This window comes from Ambystoma mexicanum, chromosome 2q (assembly GCF_040938575.1).
Source record: "Ambystoma mexicanum isolate Mex_15411 chromosome 2q, UKY_AmexF1_1, whole genome shotgun sequence".
Taxonomy (NCBI): domain Eukaryota; kingdom Metazoa; phylum Chordata; class Amphibia; order Caudata; family Ambystomatidae; genus Ambystoma; species Ambystoma mexicanum.
The window spans coordinates 704,756,598-704,772,424 of record NC_090924.1 but is presented as its reverse complement, the minus strand read 5'-3'; positions in this window follow the sequence as shown (position 1 = coordinate 704,772,424).

Here is a 15,827-nt window from a genome sequence, read left to right as displayed (position 1 = left end):
CACCGTCGGGCCTGGAACTAACCTTACACGAGGGTCAGATTCCAAAAGGTATCACTAGACTTTACAAACTTCTCTCAAACTCCCAAGCCTCAGACCGCCTCTCATATCAAGGGAATTGGGAACAGGACCTGCAAGAACCCTTAACAGAAGACGAATGGCGTAAAATATGGGCACGTGCACATGGGGCCTCCAGATGCACCACGATTAAAGAATCTGCTTATAAAATGTGTCTATGGTGGTATATGCCCCCCCACCGCCTGCATAAGATCACCAAGACCTATTTGCCACTCTGCTGTAGAAAGTGTGGAGAGAGGGGCGACTTAATTCATATGCGGTGGACATGTCCCAAAGCAGTGGTGCATTGGAAGGAGATTTTGGGCCACATTAAAGACATCACTGGTGTCGATCTTCCGATGTCCCCGAAGACTATTCTATTAGGTGCTCCGATAGAGGGCAAATATGCAATGTCAGGGGCGACAGCCACTCTCCTCACGCATCTGCTATCGGCGGCCAGGATGACTTTAGCGCAAAACTGGAAAAACAAAGAGAGCCCCATAATAGCATGGTGGTGGATCAAGGTCTGGGGAGTGATGGCCATGGAAAAAAATATGCGCACTTACGGTGGGGAAATACCAAAAATTCCTGAGGACCTGGACCCCATTTCATGAGTGCGTGAGAGACACAGAGGCCCACTTCTTTAAACCTCGTCTTCTCAGAAGCATACATGTCATATAACTGCTACCAACGGCAGGAGGGAAGGAGCACCAGACAAAACCTACCCAGAGCCCTTACACAGGTTGAACTCTGTACTGTATTATATCACTCCGAAATATCAGTCAACGCAGGGTGGGGGGTAGGAAAGGGGAGGGGTGGTTAGGGGGGGAAGAGGGATAGGGATTGTTAAGTGAAAAATGAAAACTCTCAAAGGCTAAGAGATTTTGTTTTCTGTCAGACAATATCAGAAAGAGGGGGAGGTTGAACAAGTTTGTTAATTTATCATTTCTGATTCGTTGGTTATGTCTGTATGCCTTTGATTCAAAAATAAAGTGTTTAAAAAAAATTAAAATCTGTTGAGTAGAAATGTTTCTCATCGGGAACGCCTTGGGGTGTGAGTGGCATAGTCCATTATCACTAGGATGTATTTATTTCCATGTTTGGAGGTTTCCAGAGGACCCACAATGTCCATCCCAATTCGGGAGAAGGGGATTTCTATCATGGTAAAGGGTTCAAAGGGGCAGGAAGGGGAATATGGGCACTGGTCTTTTGCAAAATTTGGCAGGTTGAGATATAGTTTTTCACATCTGCATGAATGCCGGGCCAATAGAATCTCCCCCCGACATGAGCATGGGTTTTGGCCTGCCCTAGATGTCCCCCGGGCAGATGGGAGTGGGCAATCCCCAGTACAATTTTCGTGTGACTCCTGGGTATCACCAACTGGGTTCGGACAAGGCCATCCACAGTGATGTCTCCTCTGTATAACAGCCCCTGCTTTAGGAAGATGAAAGGGCTGCCTTTTCCCCCGTCCTTCTTCTTCGGGTAGGGCCTGTAGGAAAGTTTCAGTGAGCATGGGATTGTTTCGCTGGGCAAATGCTAAAACCGGGAGGAGGGTGGTCTCATCATCCCTTAGATTCTGGATATCTAAGGTTTCATCTGCTTCCCCAAAGCCCTGATTTCCTCTTTCTGTCTTCTCATTCTGGTTTACTTCTTCAGACCGTAGGAACACTGCTTTTTCAAGAATCCCCTGGGCTATCTTAACTCCGGGTTTTATTTCAAATGGGTTTTCCCCATGGTTCTGGATCAACACCTTTACGTCTCCTCTAAAATCTGGCTCTATGACTCTGGCCAATATGTCTATACCAATCTTCCAGGCTAGGCCAGACTTTGTAGCTTACCTATGTAACAACCAGGGGGTGGGGGCATCAGGACCAGTCCTCTCTTTCCTGGAGGGATTGTGGCCTCCCTCCTACTGCAAATGTCGAATCCGATCGACTCTCTTTTATTTATTTATTTAATGTTTGCTTGTTAAGTGCATATACAATAAGAATATACTGTTTCAAAGAGCCCACAGGGCAGGGAGGGGGGTTGGGAAATAAAAGTTCCAACACAATATTAAGAGCAGAGGGGGAATGGGGGGACGAACCTACTATGCATTGTGAGTATTCAGAACGTGCAAGTGCAGAAAGGAAGAATTAGGAGGGGGTAAGTGCTTGGGAGTCTGAGCTCAAGGGTGAGCCATGGACGAAGTGCTAGGAATGTGGAGTGCTACATGGCCTGGGCCGCGGGAGGTGTAAGTGCGAGTCTCCAGGGCGGAGGGTGTGCCGATCCAAAGTGCTGTGGATAGACAGGAGCTGGGGAGAATTGGTGTTGACGGTCAAGGCCCGAAGATGCATAAGGGCCAAGGACACTGATACAGCCCCTGTGAGATTGGCAGAGGAGAGAAGGAGGGAAGGAGGAGGAAAAGTGGAAAGTCTTAAGGAGCTTCCGGAATTTGAGAAGAATCTGTTCAAGGCAAGGAGAGGGGTAGGCTATTCCAAAGGAGGAAAGAGAGCACCCCCCTGCCCTCTTAGCAAAACGCTTTACACACAAGCAGTTGGTGCCAGAGGAGTGAAGGGAGAGTATTTAGTGAGATAAAGTTGAGGATAGTGTGGTCACCTGGCCCAGATAACCTTGTGGATGATACAGAGGGATTTGAATTTAATCCGTGCAGAAACCAGGAGCCAGTGAAGACTTTTAAGTGCAGGAGAGATGCAGTCCCTGGGCTTAAGGCAAAGGATAAGTCTTGCTGCCCTATTATGGATAAGCTAAAGGGGTCACAGAGTGGAAGAAGGCAGATTCAGGAGGAGGCTGTTACAGTAGTCAAGTCTAGAGAGAACCAGTGCTTGAGTCACATTGAGCCTCTGAGGGAAAGTGAGAAAAGGCAGAATTCCTTTGAGAAGGAAGAACTGATAGTTGGACTTCGTGGCAACGTCCTGAGTGTGAGGGAGGAAGGAGAGAGAGAAGTCAGAGATGACTCCAAGGTTTCTGGCTTCAGTTGAAGGTGTAGGGGCAGAGCCCAAGGAGGAAGGCCAAGGTGAGGTGAAGAAGGAGGGAGCAGGTATCCCAATGGGAAGGATCTCAGTTTTACAGGCATTGAGGCAGAGATCATTGGAGGCGTACCAGGAATGGATGGCACATAGGCGGTCAAGGTGAAATAGGGTCAGCAGGGAGTCTGAAGAAGAGCTATGTGTTGTCTGTGTAACACTGGAATTTGAAGGAGAAGGCGGAGATAAGGCGTGCAAGGAGAGCAAGGTAGATGTTAAAGAGCCAGGAGGAGAGTATGGAGCCCTGGGGGACACCACAGGAGGAGATGGAAGTAGGAGAGAAGGGGCCCAGGATGACTTGGGAGGAGCAGTTAGAGAGAAAAGAGGACAGCCAATCCAGTGCCCGTTCTGAGATACCAAGTGTATCGTGGAGCTTTTGTATGAGGATGGAATGGTTAACTGTGTCAAATGCAGAGGAGAGATCGAGAAGGATAAGGACAGCTGGGGAATTGAAATCCAGAGATGTGAGCATTTCTTCACGGGTATTCAGAAGAGTAGTTTCCATGCCTCTGGATGCTCGGAATCCAAATTGATGGTTGTGGAGGCCACCAACAAGTCCAGTGTGAGAGTTAAGTTGGGCAAGGCCAGCTTGTCAAGAAGCTTCTAGGGAAGTGTGATGGATATAGGGCGATAGCTGGCAGGGCAGGTAGGGTCAGAGGAAGGTTTTTTCAGGAGTGAGCGCACAGGGGAGTGCTTGCGGATGGAGGGACATGCCAGTGATTAAAGAGTGATTGCAGAAATCAGCGAGAGCAGGGGCAAGAGAGCCAATGTTATCCTTGATGATCCTGGATGAGCAAGTTGGGACCCGGAGTGGACAACTCTGGTAATTTCCTCAGGTGTGACAGGAAAGAAGGAGAAAAAGGAGGAAGGAGAGGGTAGGTCGGTGTGTGTGGAGGGGGTGAGGGATGGGTTGTGAGGGAGAGTAGAGACAGTGGTCGGAATTTCCTGAGTTTTGGTGGCAAAGTGTGAGGCCAGTGCATTTTAGAGGGCCTGGGACAGAGAAGGGGAGGCAGAGACTGAGGAGGGGTTGTCTAGTTCTCTGCAGATTCTGAAAAGTTGAACAGAGTTATTGGATGCGACTGAGACCCGTGCCTAAATGTGGGCTCTTTTCTTTGCACAAAGAGTCTGTATTGCCTTTGGAGCAGGCGGCAGGCCAGTTTGTCACAGGATGAGCCAGAGGTTTCTGGTACCATGCACTTTCGTTTCCGGACTGCAAGTTCGGTGTCATAGCAAGTGTTACCTTTAGAGCGAGGTTTCAAACGGATCTTCATGACTGGGGCAAGCATGTCAAGACATGTGGCAACTGAGGGATCAGAGGCTTGCCTACTACGTTTCTGAAACTTTAGGGTCCCCCAATTTTTCTCAATTCAATTACATCCCACTACTGACACCATATGTAAGGAAGGCATAGTTATCAGAAGCATGACAGACACAAGTAGTACAATCCGAGGGTGTTTATTGAACAGTATATTGGTGAGAAAAATGCCTAATCTAAACCTAAATCTAAGATGGGAGAAAGCTACGACCATCAAAATAAAGAAAACGCTCCTCCTAGTGGTGTTGTGTCAAAACAAAATGGCAAATACTAATGAACCTATTGACAAATCCCTACTCTACATAACAAAAGGGTGTGGGACAATGATATGTATAACAAAAGAGTGTAATGAAAACTGAAATGTCCAAAAGGGTTTCGGTCGTTCAGGCCTGCTGAACTTATAAACTCCCTTCCCCATGTTGCATCATGGGACAAGGTGGAACAGTGGCATGACTGTGAGCACCCCTTGAGTCTGTAGGCGTGAGGAAGCCATTTCTTATGAAAAAAGGCAGAATCCCTCTAACCAATGTCTTTTGCATGGCAGCACAAGACTTTTCCCAAGCTCTCACCATGCAAGATTCCCCTCTTCTGCAGATTTCTCGTGATACCCCTTTGTTGGGTTCACCTTTGTCTTTACACAAGTGTTCAGTCACTTCAAAATGTGTGATTCATTTTCCCTTGCTTTCACTTGGAATCCCTTCCACGGGTTCACTGTAGCCTTCAAATCACAGTTCAGTTAACTTTACCAGTTCTACTAGCTTATAGCATTCGGGAACCCTTAATGTCTTTTTAATCAAATATTAGGTTCACTTTCACTAGTTCAGTAAGAAGCACCTCCTCTGGGCTCAGACCTTCCTCTGTAGGCAGTTCTAGCTTCCCTGGATCGGGCACAAGCCTTCACACCACCAGCATCACACTTGTTTCTTTGCAATCTTTTTTTTTAAATTTCTTTATTTGTATTTTAACAAAAAAAACAATGTTTCCACAGTTCCTCAACTGCATTTCATAAGTCCCTATTCTTAACCTCATAAAATTACTCTGTTCGGTTGCTTTTCTGTTCATCTCAGTCTCATAAACCAGGCTGATTTGCTTAAAAAATAAAACTACTGCGACTGCCCACTTTGTTTTCTCACCACTCATCAATCGTATCCACCACTCTTCTTCCTCTGAGGTACTTGCTTTCCCCAGGATTCTGCTTAGGTTGGTATCTCTAGCTCCTTTTGTTCCTCTGCATTGCAGCAATAGGTGTCGAATTTACTCAACCTGTTTGGACTTGCAAAATCGGCATTCGCTCGTGTTGGACTCCCCTCTGATGGCCATGATCTCATCTGTCCGTAATAGATTGAGTCTAATTCTCAAGAAGGTACGTCTCAATATCTTGCCTGGGAACTTTTCCAAGTAACCTCTCCCCTCGTCAATTTTCATTAGGTGCATAGGTGCATTGTTAGTGAATTTGTAGGATGCTGCTTTTTCTTGCGTTTTAATCCAATCCAGTTCTTTCAATTTTTTAGCCACCTTGACTGGGTTTCCGATCAGTGTTTCCTTTGTCAGGGCTATTTCATCAAGGAGGTTTATACTCCCCTCAGCCCACGTTGCCAATGTTTTATTCTTTCCGCTCGTCAGCTAATTTTTTAGGATCTCGTGTATTTTTGCTCTGGGCTCCATGATGAATTTCCTAAAGAGCATCATCGTGTTCCTTGCCACGGTCCCCTTCAGCGAAGTAAGGCATAACTCTAGCCTAATTAGGGAGATCAGTGTTGATTGCGGGAGGCCCAGCACTTTCCTCCAGAATGCTCCGTCTAATCTATCCCAAAGCTGGCTCGGGATTTGGGGCATTGCTTCCGTGCCGTACATTATGGCAGGGACCACCTTAGACTTGAAGAATGACATCACCGGGATCAGGGAATATCTCCAGAACTTCCTGTCAACCACCTTCACTTTGCTTGCCAGCATCTTCATTTTGGCTAATAGGGCTTCTTGCATTGGTAGTTTGATGCTGCTATTACTTAACATAACTCCCAAGTACTTGAAGCACCTCACTTTTTCTATTTTTTCTTCGTCCACGAACCGTTTTCCTTTGCTCGCTGTCCTGGTAGCTGTTTCAAATGCCATGATCTTGGTTTTGTCCTTGTTTAATTCAAGATTGTTCTTCTCCAGATATTCTAACAAGTTGTTTAGTTGTCTTTGGAGACCCACTATGGTTTGATCCACCAGGATGATGTCATCCGCGTACATAATCCTCTGGACTTTAACACCCGCTACATTGAGGAGAAAAGCATCTGATGTTGATTATCTCCTCTTCATAATCTGCTGTGTACACGTTATATAGCACCGGTGCGACGGCCTTGTTTCACTCCTCGAAAGGTGCAGATCTCATTGGATAGGTCCCCAGCCCCATTTAATCGGACTCGCATTGATGTTCCTTCGTACAAGGACATGATTGGAGCCAATATTTTTTCTGGGCATTCCTTGTGCGTTAGTTTGGCCCACAGCCTGTCCCGGTTCACTCGGTCAAAGGCTTGTACAAGGTCTAAAAACGCCACGAAGATTCTGGGGCTGCCTTGTTGAACTTTGGCTTTTAAAGTGCACAGAAAAAGAATGTTCGCTGTTGTGCCGATGTCTTTGACAAAGCCTGTCTGGAACTGATCTATATATTTTGCTTCTTTTAACCAGCACTCTAGATCGTCCAGGACACATGATCCAAAAACCTTCCCTATAACGTCGAGGAGCGATATCGGGCGGTAATGCCTCGGGTCTTCCTTGGCTCCTTTTTTAAAAATGGGGACAATGTTTGCAGTCTTCCATGATGGAGGGAAAGTGATGTTTAAATTGCACTTCTGGAAGATCTGCCCAGCGAGGGAAGCCCAGATGTCCATATTTGTCTTAAGATCAATATTAGGGAGCTTGAAATATTTTTGCTTTTAGAATTTTAGCTTGATGGTCTCCGTATTGATGGAATTTCCCACAATGTTACTCCATGATATGTGATGTTTGTAGTGGGACTTTCCGGGCATTTATACAAGTCCTCAAAGAAATCAACCCACTTTTCTTCACTCACGTTATTCTGTAAGGTCTTGTTAGTCTTTGAGGACGCCGAGTTGATTAGTGTCCAAAAGTCCATGCTCTTTTTACCACTGATTGTGTGTAACATTTGTTCGGCATCTTGTTGAAGGAATATTGCGTGATGTTGTCCCACCCAGGTTTTATAAGCTCGTTGGGCTAGTTTTAGCCTGTTATCCAAAGTGGTCGATATAGAATTTTTTGCCACTCATTGGCGATTCCTCAGGGCAAATCTTTGGGCCACCAGCTCCCTATTGTAGCTATGGTTGGGGGTTTTTCAACAGTTGAACCCTCATGGCTTCACCGTTCGATAGACGGCTAGTAAGGGCACTTAATCTACAACCATCGTGTGGTCACTTCCTTTTTTTGAGCACTCATTATGGTTTTTTGCATAGGCCATGGTTATGTCCCTTATACTTTGGGCCGTTAGTTTCAGGTGGTTGCCTCTGGGGTTGGCTTCTAGCCCGTTTATCATGCCTTTATGCTCTAGTCACTGCACCTGCCATATTGTGACCAGTATGTTATGGTCACTCTTTTAAGATTCCTCCACTTTGAAACTTTTTATCAAGTTTAGAAGCTCTCTGAATACAATCGTATGGTCGATGGTCCCTTTTAACTCCTCTCTTTGCCACGTGGGTATCGCCTTGTTGTTCTTCGTACGCAACCAGTGAAGGTTGTGTAGGTCCCATTTCTCCATGAGGTTTTCCCATCTCTTACCTCGCTCCCAGGCTGCCAGTGCACTGGTGTTTGTTGGCTTTTCTGTGTCCATACATAAACAGTTCAAATCGCTGCTTATTATAATGTGATTTGCTTGATGTTGCACGCGTTCTTCTTCCAGGAGATTGTTGATGCCGTCTAGATACTTTTCTGTCTTGATCTCTGATGGATTCCAATAAGTATTGACGATCAGGATGCTCTCCTGGCTTGTTTTGTTCTTAGTTCCTCTGACATTTAGCCATTTGATTCTTGAGGCCTGGGGGAAGGGTGATGGGAAGATTTCATGTTGAAGTTCTAGGCCACTTCCCGATCTTATAGCAGTCAAAAGACCGGCCCTCGGTCTGCCTACACTTCCCTTCATTGCTGGAGTGAAAGACAGTACGTAACCATCTAGGTACAGTTTCGACACCAACCACGTCTCCTGTTGCAATCTTTCACGCTTTCACTTTTATGTACTTGCCAGTCCGATGCAGAGACTTCTGATAGGCGAACGCGTCTCGCCGGGCCACTCTGTTATATTGTAAAAAGTGTGCTTACTTTTCACAATCAAGTGTCTCTTTCTCACGGCTGCCGTCCTACACGCAACCCACAATACTCGATGCAGTTCAAAAGTTTATACTGGCCTCCTCTCTCGAGGCCTTCTGGTATCTGCAGTTCCTTTCACTTCTTGTCAAAGACTTTCAACTGTACGAGGGGCCTTGTAACCTTGACTTTCTCCTCGAATTACCACTTTGACTATTCGCATCCTTTTATCATTATTTTCTTTCTCGGCTTCTCTCACACAGCATTCTCCATTCTTGCTACAATGTGCTTTCGCTTACAGTTTTTCCAACAACCTAACAAGCACTTTAAATGTTAATGTCCTTTTCACTTATCATCACAAGGCGGCCTCCCTTTTCACTCAGCGGCAGTGGCTGATACAGTCTATCAAGACTTTCCATTGAGTCAAGGCTTTTTGCCCAGTGCGGCTAGCATCCTTTCAAGTCCTCACGCTGCACATGAAGGAGGTACTGCCCTGACCTTCTGCAGTGGCAGGGAGTTGCCCCTTTGGGATTCTGTAGCGACTTTCATCTCGCAGCTGGTAGGACCACAGTCTTTCGTACGTCTCCTGGTCCTGTCTGCGCTGCTTCCACAGTCACGTCGCCTTACCAGGATTTCCTGTCCTTCCGTTCTACTAGTCCAACTCACTTCGGTTGCCCTTTTCACCTTGCTCTCTGGTTGCTCTTATGCTCCACCTTTTATCCCAGTGGGGAAAAGTAACAGAATTCAGGTGCGAGTAATTAAGGTTAAGTGCCGGACTCTGCCTGACCCTGATGTTGGGACATGTCAAACGTACTGGTTGGGTGTGAGTCTGTCTTTCCATGGAGCACTTTGTCCGTGCAGCAGAGTGTGTGTAGGAAAGGGGATGGGGGTTAAAGGTCCTAGATAATACATGGAATGAGGGTGTTCTACAGGGAAATGGGTACAGGAATACCGCGTCTTCCTTCCGGGTGCCCCACTCTCATTCCCCAGGGACCATTCATCCGGGTGATCCTCCGGCACTGGTCCACCACCGGGGTCTGGATCCAATAGCAATGGCTGTGCCCTGGCCACCTGAATGACAGATCCCAAGGGACTAGTCAGTAAGACACCCTTTAGTTTCTCACAGTCCCCAGACCAGTCCTGTGTTTTCTATAGTGTACTCACTAAAGCACATTTGCAGCCATGTACATAGTCACATTTTAATTTAAACACTAATAGCTAAACCTTATGCAAAACTCACCTTTGAAAATGCAGCCTAGACTGCTCCATGCTACAGTACTGCTCGACTATATATTGAATCCCATAATGTTAAGCTCCCAGGTCTATTGTGTCCATCTCAGTGGTTGTGTTTCATTTAATTTCAACCCAGCCAGGGAACTCTAATCCCGATTTCACGTCCAGAGACTTGATACTCTCTTGGAACATGGTATACTGCTCTCTATGTAGGTGATCCCAATTGGAGTCAAAAGCCATGCATATACATGGCCTGGTCGCATTTTATTCTTTCTTACTAAGTGATTTATCATCCCAATTTCATCTACAAATGCTTAATGCTCCCATTCCAAACAATCTCTCTTTTAGTGAGGTCCACCTAGTCACACATCTAGTGACATGGAATTGCCAATGACTGTACATGAAGAAATGCCAGCTCCTGACTACATGAAAAAAATCCATGTATTTATAAAATGAAGCCCGTGCATTATTGCCCTACAATAAAATTACATTTGGTTTTTAGGACATTTTGTATCTGCTTCATTTACTCTTCTAGTCAGTTGTCCTTCGAGTGTGCTTACTGCTGCTGTGTCTTAGATGACTGCCATCACTGCCCTCATTCTCGTCAGCTGTGACATCATCAACAATAAAACAAACTTTGGAAGCTATTATGCACCGCCGGCCAGGCAGCAAGATACATTTCTTTTTGTTTTATTACACACTCTTAGCAAGGGGTGCTGTCTAGCAGCACACGGGCTGCTTAGAACCCGGGCTTCAACCAGAGAATACAGATCATGTTCTGCGCTTCCTGATTGGCCAGCAGCCCCTTCCAGGGTGCGAATGAAAAGAAAAGCATAATGCGCATAATACATTATGTACTCCGGATTGGTCGGTGCACTACCCACGTGACCGGAACACTCGAAGTAATAGAAATCCCTTCTCCTTGCACCAGACTCGCTATGGCCCATTTGTTCACCGCTCCTGCTGGCTCTGCATCTTTCAGAAGGTATGCTCCATTGCTGGTAACTTGGTTTGGTTTTCCCGTACTTGAGCGCCATTTTTAGCTCAGTATGCCCAGCACACAACTCCTTCCCATGACCGTCCTCTCCCCAGTGCCACTCGTCCGCTTCCTTCCACAGTGCTGTGGATTGCCCAGTGCACTACCCACACGACCTGAACAGCCTAATTTAGGAGGCTTCCCCATGGCAGCCTTACCCAGGCATGTCAGCTCAGGGTCACAGCAAAGGGCAACTCTTTGGGGCACCTCCATCACCTGTTTGCATGTTCGCTCTGGGTGCCAGAGCCAGGCCCCGAAAAGCTGTCTGCAGACAACTCCAGGTAAGATAGGAATTTTTTGGTTGCAAAGCCAGTGCAGCATTTTTAACTGTTGACACTGGGGTCATTCCGTGGTTGGAGGTAAGGTAAAAACAATGCCGGTAAAGGATTACCGGCACTGCTTACCGCTCTGGGCTATTCCAACCTGCCAACCCGCTATTAGCGGCACCGTAAATAACGGTGCCTCTAATAGTGGCATGGCCGCGGGCACGCAACCCTTCATGTCGGCAAACTGGAGGACATCACAAATCAGGCGGACATGCAAATACCGGCATCATGAACGCGCTAAAAGTGGATACCGGCATGCCGTAAATACCGGCATCGCGGACCAACCATAAAATGCTATGTGCAGTGTTCCCAACTGCCACAGGTGCATACCATCAGCACAGGTGGAGGCAATGGAGTCTGGGCCTGTACAAAAGGAGCACACCCACACACCACACCCCTTTCCACACCAAGATTAATACAATAGTAGCATCAATGCTTGAGCTGGAGGACATGCTTGCATTGCAACACCAGCAAAAACACCAACAGCAACATCAGGCACCACAGAGGAGACACAGCAGGAGAAGGAGGGTGAGACAGGCCCAGCATGCCCCACCAGTGCAGCTAGCGTAACCATGCAGGCAGCCCCCAATCCCAAACATCAGAGCCAGTCCTTTCAACCCAACCCCGGAGCAGAACCACACCCTGTACCGTCTGGACCGGGACACCATCGACACCATCGTGGACATGATACACGACGACATTGTCAGCCTCATTGAAATACGCACCGCCATCCCCCCTCTACTGAAGGTAGTGTTGGTGCTCCACTTCCTTTCCACAGGCACCTACCAGCACACAGTGGGGCACATGCATGGCATATCACCACCCTTATTTACTTGCATCCTGAGGCAAGTGCTGGATGCCCTCCTCCAGCACACAACGGAATACATCTCCCTACCACGGACTCCCCAGGAGATTCTTGAAACAAAATGTGGCCTCCAGGCACTGGCAGGCATGCCAAATTGTATAGGTGCCCTTGACTGCACCCACATGGAGTTGGTGGCCCTGTATGCCATGGAGGTGGTGTACCTTAATCGCAAGCAATACCACTCCAACAAGGTGCAGATGGTATGCAACGCCAGCAAGATCATCACACATTGTTGTGCCCGATATCCCGGATCAACCACAGGAATGCTACATGTCACCATGGGAAAAATCAGCGCAGAATGCCTAACAATGCAAAGCCTACTGCCAACGCTCCCCATCAGAAAATCCTAAAGAACGCTACACATCACTAAATGGACACGGACACAGCTGTATGCGTACACAATGCATGAGCAACAGGACAGCAGAGCACACCGTGTATCATCTTTAAGATGCAACCCACACCATTATTCCATGGTACAGGACACATTGAGGGCATAACAATGGCGTGCATACAACCAGGGACATGTGCATGTGGCCAACGATAATCTGCTGGCATGCGTGACTAGTACAGCTGTCCATCATGAATCGACTAACATATACCTTTTTTTGCCTCCCATGCAGGTGACAGTGGCTATCCCTTGATGACGTGGCTCCTCACCCCTGCCCGATAACCCACAGAACAGGCACAAGGAGGACTACTATCGATCCCACGCCCGTACCCGTGTGGTCATTGAGCATATCTTTGGCCTGTTGAGTGCATGGTTTCACTGCCTTAGCCCCTTGGGTGGCACTCCTCCAGAGGCATGAGAAGGTGGCCAAAATGATCATGGCATGTGTCATGCTGCACGACATGTGTATGCAACGTGCCCCTGCCCCCCTGACATTGGACTGCAACCACCTGGTGATGATGAAGGGGATGAAGAAGAAGTGGCTGCACATCATTGCGGTGCCGATGCACAGGAGGGACGTGCTGTGGGTCAGTCAGTGATTGCACAATATTACTGACACACATGGCTGCAGAGGGTGACATGATAGTTTGACAAAGGGCACTGGGTGTGGGGGCACATGCACACTATGCACTGTATATGAATAAATGACACATGCGCAATGATGAATGTCCACTCAGGTCTTGCTTTTGACACAACGGGTGTATTGAAATTAACAATGAAACCCTCCAACACCCTCACCCCCCTCCAACTCCCCCCACAACTCCCCCACACACCCTCTCCCCCCAATCCCCCACAACTCCCCCACACTTGTCCCAACAAGTCTCTAATGCCTTCATCAGGCTGGCCACACAATTCTTTTGCACTCCCTGGCCCTGGTGGTGGCATGTCTGGCCGGCGCAGGGTGCACGGCAACCTATGGAGTGGGCTGGTCTGGGTAGAGCTTGATGAGGATGGTGTGGCCGCCTGCTCAAACTGGGTTGCAGGACGTTCAGACTCCATGGCATCGGCAATACGGCTGAGTACCTGCCGCAGGGCGGATACCTCCTTGCACAGGCGGCTAGTATTCTCCGCAAATATCTTGCCCATGGAGGCAGTGTTATCACTGATTGTCTTGCCTAGAGAGGCGATGTTCTACCGCCACTCCTGCCTTGCCTGGGCGTTGTCCTCCACGAACTGCCGCACAAGGGCAGTCAGCTGCTCATAACGCTACGGCCCTGCGGGTGCACCTGTGGAGGTGGACGATGCCTGGGTCTCATGTTCGGCCTCACTGCTCTCCACTATGGGACTAATGGCCCCTTGAATTAACTCCCCCCCAGAGTGCTCCGGGGTGGTGCCGTGGTCTGACTCAAGAGATGTGATTTGAGGGGGATTGCAGTGGACTGGGCGTGCGGGGCAGTTCGGAGGAATCGTCCTCCACGGGCACCCATACCTCTTCCTGTGCCTCCTCTTCAGCATGGGGTGCTGTTGCTGCCACCTCCCCAGCCAAACTGGACTCTGCTGAGTGTGGGACCTCAGCTATTTCCTGTGGCTGTGCGACAGGTGTTGGCGCTTCCGCCTCAACGGCCCTTGGCAGCACCGGTGCCCTGGCAACTTGAGGTGTTTTCAATGGTGGTGCACGGCAGGCCTTGGGTTGGCCCTTCGAGGTAGAAAGCCGGTTGGCCTCATCCCGGGCCCTCTTCCGGTGTGTGGTTTGCTGTGGGGGTAAGTCCTGGGCATCGCTGTCATGGTCTGAGCCTGTGGGGGTCGAAGAGAGGGACGGCATGAGTGATGGTTTGATAGGCATCATACATACATTTGTACAATTGATCATCCACACAATCGAGGGTAGTAAGCATTTTGAGTTTGGGTGATCACGTTGTTTGATACATGGGTGGGTGATGCAGGCATACATCGGGGTCACTCATGTTGGGGAAGACGTATGGTATGGGACATGCATATTTGTTGGGGCCTGCATGCAGTGTGACTTATGCCATTTACATCTTTGTGTGGTATGTGTCAGGTACGGCATAGCCTTGCTGCAGGAAACTGCATGTGTCTGTGATGCGTCCGACAACTTTGCTGGGAGTGTGTGTGTGTGTGTGTGTGTGTGTTGGGCCATGGCTTGCCTCTTTGGACAGACATATTGGTGGACTTTCATCAGACTCTGCATTACTGTGTTTTCTTGGGACACTCACCTCTATCCGCCGATGTTGTGGCACCACACTCCATGTCTCCGACACCTTCTATGCCCTCAATGCCAATCAGGCTAGCACAGATGTCCCATTGGGACAGCTTGATGGGGGAGCTGGCTCCTCTGCCTGTTGCCATTGCCTGTTGGCAGAGAGTATGTTCCGTACTCGCAGCGGCAAGTCGTCCCACCGCTTCCTACAGTCTTTTGTAGTGCGTGGGGTGTTCCCGACTGCACTTACTTTCTGCGCCACAAGTGCCCAGATCTCCTTCTTGCGAATGAACGCCTCCCTCTTCATGCTCTGGGCGAACACGATGTCAGCATGTTCCTGCAGGGTCTCAACTAGCATGGCCAGCTCATCCTCATTGAAGCGCTCCTTGCACAGGCGGGAGGCGCCCTTCTTAACAGCCTTAGGCATTGTGGTGTGTTAGAGGATGAGTTTCCACGAACAGCAATGTCCCACAGGTCATGTGTGCTGAAGATGGCAATGGATTGTGTTTTTAAAGATGGCCGCCGTGCTCCTTCCCGTTCCTTTGCGATGACGCTACTTCCGGTTCCACTTATTTATGGTGACCATTATTAGTGGTGGCCGCTAATGCCGCATTGGTTCATGCCGGTAGTGCAATCTGCGCTATGCATGATGCCGCTAAGGGCCTTTTTGGGCCTTTTATGGCATGGCGGTAATGCCCTTACCGGCATGGCGCAAAGTTCATGCCCGCAAAGTTGTACTAGCCCTCTATTAGCGGGCTCTTGACTACACGGACACGATATTTGCGCCATGCAGGTAAGGACAGTTACTTACCTACAACCTCGGAATGGCCCCCAGGGATGGAAATAGGTTTAGGACACAGAACAGAGAACTTTATACTTTTGACGAACATTCTGACATTATCCTTACTTTTGGTTGAGGCAGTGAAACCCCTCTTAGTCATAGGGACAGGTAGGGGTCTTGCTTATTTTCAGTCCACTATAAGTCTATACCAACATGTATGCCACCTTTGTGTCCTGAGTCTACTTCTGCACCCTTACAATAGCCACTGTATAACAAATAGTAGCAG